A 6312-nucleotide genomic window follows, 5' to 3' on the forward strand; every position below is an offset into this window, starting at 1 on the left:
GGAAAAGGGAAAGGGAAAAGGGAAGGGGAAAAGGAAAGGGAAGGGAAGGGAAAAAGGAAAGGGAAGGGAAGGGAAAAGGAAAGGGAAGGGAAGGGAAAAAGGAAAGGGAAGGGAAAAAGGAAAGGAAAGGGAAAAAGAAAGGGAGGAAGGAAAAGGAAAGGGAGGAAGGAAAAGGGAAGGGAAGGGAAAAAGGGAAGGGAAGGGAAAAAGGGAAGGGAAGGGAAGGGAAAAAGGGAAGGGAAGGGAAAAAGGGAAGGGAAGGGAAGGGAAAGGGAAGGGAAGGGAAGGGAAAAGGGAAGGGAAGGGAAGGGAAAAAGGGAAAAGGGAAGGGAAGGGAAAAAAAGGGAAGGGAAAAAAAGGAAGGGAAAAAAAGGGAAGGGAAAAAGGGAAGGGAAGGGAAGGGAAAAAGGGAAGGGAAGGGAAGGGAAAAAGGGAAGGGAAGGGAAAAAGGGAAGGGAAGGGAAGGGAAAAGGGAAGGGAAGAGGAAAGGGAAAAGGGAAGGGAAAAGGGAAAGGGAAAAGGGAAGGGGAAAAGGAAAGGGAAGGGAAGGGAAAAAGGAAAGGGAAGGGAAGGGAAAAAGGAAAGGGAAGGGAAGGGAAAAAGGAAAGGGAAGGGAAGGGAAAAAGGAAAGGGAAGGGAAGGGAAAAAGGAAAGGGAAGGGAAAAAGGAAAGGAAAGGGAAAAAGAAAAGGAAAGGAAAGGGGAAAAGGAAAGGAAACTAAAGGGGAAAAGGAAAGGAAAGGAAAGGGGAAAGGAGAAAGGAAAGGAAAGGGGAAAAGGAAAGGAAAGGAAAGGAGAAAGGAGAAAGGAAAGGAAAGGAGAAAGGAGAAAGGAAAGGAAAGGAAAGGAGAAAGGAAAAAGAAAAGGAAAAGAGAAAGGAAAAAGGAAAGGAAAGGAGAAAGAAAAAAGGAAAGGAAAGGAGAAAGGAAAAAGGAAAGGAAAGGAGAAAGGAAAAAGGAAAGGAAAGGAGAAAGGAAAAGAGAAAGGAAAGGAGAAAGGAAAGGAGAAAGGAAAGGAGAAAGGAAAGGAGAAAGGAAAGGAAAAAGGAAAGGAAGAAGGAAAGGAAAGGAAAGGAAAAAGGAAAGGAAAAAGGAAAGGAGAAAGGAAAAAGGAAAGGAAAAGAAAGGAGAAAGGAAAGGAAAAGAAAGGAGAAAGGAAAGGAAAGGGAGAAAGGAAAGGAAAGGAAAGGGAGAAAGGAAAGGAAAGGAAAGGAAAGGAAAGGAAAGGAAAGGAAAGGAAAGGAAAGGAAAGGAAAGGAAAGGAAAGGGAGAAAGGAAAGGAAAAGGAAAGGGAGAAAGGAAAGGAAAAGGAAAGGGAGCAAGGAAAAGGAAAGGGAGGAAGGAAAAGGAAAGGGAGGAAGGAAAAGGAAAGGGAGGAAGAAAAAGGAAAGGGGGAAGGAAAAGGAAAGGGGGGAAGGAAAAGGAAAGGGAGGAAGAAAAAGGAAAGGGGGGAAGGAAAAGGAAAAGGGGGAAGGAAAAGGAAAGGGAAGAAGGAAAGGGAGGAAGGAAAGGGAGGAAGGAAAAGGAGTAAGGAAAAGGAGGAAGGAAGGAAGAAGAAAGGAAGAAAGTAAGAAGAAAGGAAGAAAGGAGGAAGAAAGGTAGAAAGGAGGAAGAAAGGAAGAAAGGAAGAAAGAAAGAAAAGAAAGAAAGAAAAGAGAAAGAAAGAAAGAAAAGAGAGAAAGAAAGAAAGAGAGAAAGAAAGAAGAAAAGAAAGAAGAAAGAAAGAAGAAAGAAAGAAGAAAGAGAGAAAGAAGAGAAAGAAAGAAAGAAAGAAGAAAGAAAGAAAGAGAGAAAGAGAGAGAAAGAAGAAAAAGAAAGAACTAAAGAAAAAGAAAGAAAGAAAGAAAGAGAAAGAAAGAAAGAGAGAGAAAGAAAGAAAAAGAAAGAAAGAAAGAAAGAAAGAAAGAAAGAAAGAAAGAAAGAAAGAAAGAAAGAAAGAAAGAAAGAAAGAAAGAAAGAAAGAAAAAGAAAGAAAGAAAGAAAGAAAGAAGAGAAAGAAAAGAAAGAGAAAGAAAAAGAAGAAAGAAAAGGGAAAATTTCAACAGTCTATGATGGCCTAAACTCAGAAGAAATATGAATATATTGCTTTCTAACTAGAAGTATTGTTGGCAATTATAAAATAGAACCAACTATTTTATTCCTTTGTAATTTAGAACATATAATTAGGATAATTCTTTAAGAAGGTTGGACAGTGCTCAAGAAATATTCATGACTGTGTTAGAGATCAATTCTAGGGGTTTCAATCTGGATAAATCCTGACATAGCTGAATACATTAAAAAGTGCCCTGAATTTATTACTGGTTCCAATAATATTTCTTATATTATTGAATTTATATTGATATTCAACGATATACATCAATATATCATTAAATCCTAGGCTTGAGCCATACGATTTAAATTTAATTCATATTTCTACTCTAAAAATGTTTGTTTCATTTCTTCATATAATTTGATTATAGACAGTAAAGATAAAATGGACACTATCAAACATTTGTGTAAAGATAATTTTACTTTGCTAAGAAATATTTATAACATTTTGTACAGAATTTAATGTCAAATGAAGCTATAAAATCCTCACATAGGGGCTGGAGCAGCCGTGCAAGCAGTAGGACATCTACCTTGCGCTAGCTAGCCTAGGATACCCCGGCATTCCATATGGTCCCCCAAGCCAGAAGCGATTTCTGAGGGCATATCCAGGAGTAACCCCTGAGCATCACCAGGTGTGCCAAAAAAAAAAACCAAGAAAATAAAAAAATCCTCATATATATTACCTAAAACAATAAGTTATCATATAGGATTTGATAAAATATAGCTATGTAATAATCATAAGTATAAGTTTCTAAATATCTTCTATAATATTGAGTGATATGGAAAACTGAAATGGTTATTCAGGTAAATTGACTAGAAATGCAATTGCAAATTTCGAGGAAGAGGGTTAGAAGAGGGTTCCCAGTTGTGCTCAGACAGTTAAAAATCTACTGTGGTTCTTTTATGTTTTTTTTTTTTTTTGGGGGGGGGGCGGGTGCTGTTTTGTTGTTTGTTTTTGCTACATTCAGCTGTGCTGGCGCTAACTACCGGCTCTGCTCAGAGTTCACTTCTGGTTGGCCTCAGGGAACCATTTAGGGTTCAGGGGATGAAACCCAGGTTGGCCATAAACAAGGCAAGCTTCCTAACCACTGTATTTTCCTTCCATGTGTCCCAAGATTGTCAACCAGGCTAGCTGCTTTGTGATCTTGCAAATCAGGTGCTGCTTTTGGCCCTTGTGGTGCACAATTAGAATTCCTGGGGCACTAGCAGTTCTGGGGGACTTCAGCGACACACCGGAAAGGGCTTGAGTCTGCAGGGCTGCACCCAGCAATGACCAGTGAACCACGGAGTGTCATGACTCACACTAAGGGCTGCTGCATACAAGGTTCAAACTTTTAGTCACACCCCTCACTCCCAGACCAGCCCTCCCACCTCTAGACATTTAATTTAATTAAATAAATGGCCACCAGATGGCAGCATTACATAAAAGACAATGAAATTTTTAAAAAGGTAACTTCTTGGCGTTGATAATGTTTTCATATATTTATTAATGTCCTCTGATCAGAAGAAAAAATTAAATATTTCCATAATTCAACATGTACCTTGTATAATATATTAATCTAGCATTTATAATTTCAGAATTGTACAGTTTGAAGTGAAATAGCATATTTTGCTAGCCGGCGCTCAGACTAATTGAAGGGAATGTGCAGAAGATCAAAAGGGTTCCCATTCCTTAAATAAGTAAATACCCTAGAAAAATAAAAATTTATAGGTTATGTGTTTTCAGACTCATCAATTGTAAATATTCACACTTACAAACACATACAGAGACGATCCTAAAATCAGTTTGTCTACATACCTACATTCAAATGATACACTTAGTAAGCCATTCTATCAATTTAAATTTTAAAATTAATTAATTATAATAAGTTAGGAACTTATTATAGGAACTTTGGTTAATTTGTAAATATAAAGTATACTACATCATAAATTTCAATAAAATTAGACTTATTTAGTTTTTAAAGATTTTCAAATTAATGTATTTATGAAGTTCTTGCTTCATAAATTGCTTCACATATTTCTATGTAAGAAAATATTTTTTAAACATTAGTTTTCACAATTGTTTTAATATATAAGATGTTTAGGTTTCTCTCTTTATATTTTAGCAGCATAAATGCATACATGAGGCTAATAAAGCATTACAATACATTTCTATTTGTAGAAAGAATTTATTTCAGACTTCATGATTTCCAAAATTTTTAATTCAAATCTCCCTACTTTTCTAGTAATGCCATTGCATAATGAATAGAAAATAAAAAGAGAACAACAAAAACCACAAAAATTATAAAAATTATAAAGTGAATTTAGTTCACTGGCAAGGTGTTTGCCTTACATACTGTGGATCCTGGGTTAATTCCTATACTTCATATGCTGCATATGGTCTCCTGAGCGTAGCAAAGAGTGATCTCTGAGCACAGGGCTAGGAGCAAATCTGGAACACCATAAGGAATGACTACAAAATGATGAATAGTTTTGATAATCTATTCAGCATTTCATGTGTGATGGATTAATCACCATTTTAAAATTAAAATTTCCTAATGTTTGAACATGATGTAAATACAATAGGCCTTAGTACACAAACAGAAATGCTAAAGAGTATTACATATTAAGAGTATTACATATATAAGTATATATATGCACTTAAAAAGATTAATCCTAAATGCAGAACCATGAGTAAGACCTAAACTGTCATGTGTGGCCCAAAACATATAAAAAAAATAGAAAAAAGAGAAAGAAATGTATTTTCCTAATCTTTTAATAAGGATGAAAACGCCCATGTCATATGTTACTCATTGAATGCATTTGTAATTGGATACAATTACAGGGCTTATCTACTTTCAACGAAGGAAGGAAGGAAGGAAGGAAGGAAGGAAGGAAGGAAGGAAGGAAGGAAGGAAGGAAGGGAGGGAGGGAGGGAGGGAGGGAGGGAGGGAGGGAGGGAGGGGAAGGGAAAGGGAAAGGGGAAGGGGAAGGGGAAGGGGAAAGGGAAAGGGAAAGGGAAAGGGAAAGGAAAGGGGAGGGAAAGGGGGAGGGAAAGGGGGAGGGAAAGGGGGAGGGAAAGGGGGAGGGAAAGGGGAGGGAAAGGAAAGGAAAGGAAAGGAAAGGAAAGGAAAGAAAAGGAAAGGAAAGGAAGGAAAGGAAAGGAAAGGAAAGGAAGGAAAGGAAAGGAAGGGAAAGGAAGGAAAAGGAAGGAAAGGAAGGGAAGGAAGGGAAAGGAAGGAAAGGAAGGAAGGAAGGAACGGAGGGAGGAAGGAAAAGGAAGGAACGGAGGGAGGAAGGAAAAGGAAGGAACGGGGGGAGGAAGGAAAAGGAAGGAACGGAGGGAGGAAGGAAAAGGAAGGAACGGAGGGAGGAAGGAAGGAAGGAAGGAAGGAAGGAACGGAGGGAGGAAGGAAGAGAGGAAGGAAGGAAGGAAGAGAGGGAGGGAGGGAGGGAGGGGAGGGGAGGGGAGGGAGGGAGGAGAGAGGGGAAGGAAGGAAAAAAAGGAAGGAAGGAAGAAAGGAAGGGGAAGGGGAAAGGAAGGAAGGAAGGAGAAGGAGAAAGAAGGAGGAAAGGAAAGGGGAAATAAGGGGGAAGGGGAATGAAGGAATGAAGGGGAAGAGGAAGAAAGGGAGGAAGAAAAAGGAAGGGAGGGAGAGGGAGGGAGAGGAGAGGGAGAGAGGTAGGGAGAGGGAGAGGGGGAGGGAGAGAGAGGGAGAGGGGAAAGGAGGGAGAGGGGGAGGAAGGGAGAGGGGGAGGGAGGGAGAGAACGAGGGAGGGGAGGGGAAGGAGGGAGGTAGGGGGGAGAGGAAAGCGGAGGGAGCGGGAGAGGGAGGGAGGGCGAGGGAGAGAAAGTGAGGGTGAAAGGGAGGGAGGGAGAGAGGGAGAAAGAGGGTGAGGGAGGGAGAGGGTGAGGAAGGAAGGGGGAGAGGCGGATGGAGGGAGGGGGAGAGGGAGGGAGAGGAGAGGCAGAGAGGGATGGAGAGAGAGGGAGGGAGGGAGAGGAGAGAGAAAAGAAAGGAAAGAAAGAAAGAAAAAGAGAAAGAAAGAAAAGAAAGAAAGAAAGAAAGAAAGAAAGAAAGAAAGAAAGAAAGAAAGAAAGAAAGAAAGAAAGAAAGAAAGAAAGAAAGAAAGAAAGAAAGAAAGAAAGAAAGAAAGAAAAGAAAGAAAAGAAAGAAAGAAAGAAAGAAAGAAAGAAAGAAAGAAAGAAAGAAAGAAAGAAAGAAAGAAAGAAAGAAAGAAAGAAA

Source organism: Suncus etruscus, chromosome 2 (assembly GCF_024139225.1).
Source record: "Suncus etruscus isolate mSunEtr1 chromosome 2, mSunEtr1.pri.cur, whole genome shotgun sequence".
Lineage (NCBI taxonomy): Eukaryota > Metazoa > Chordata > Mammalia > Eulipotyphla > Soricidae > Suncus > Suncus etruscus.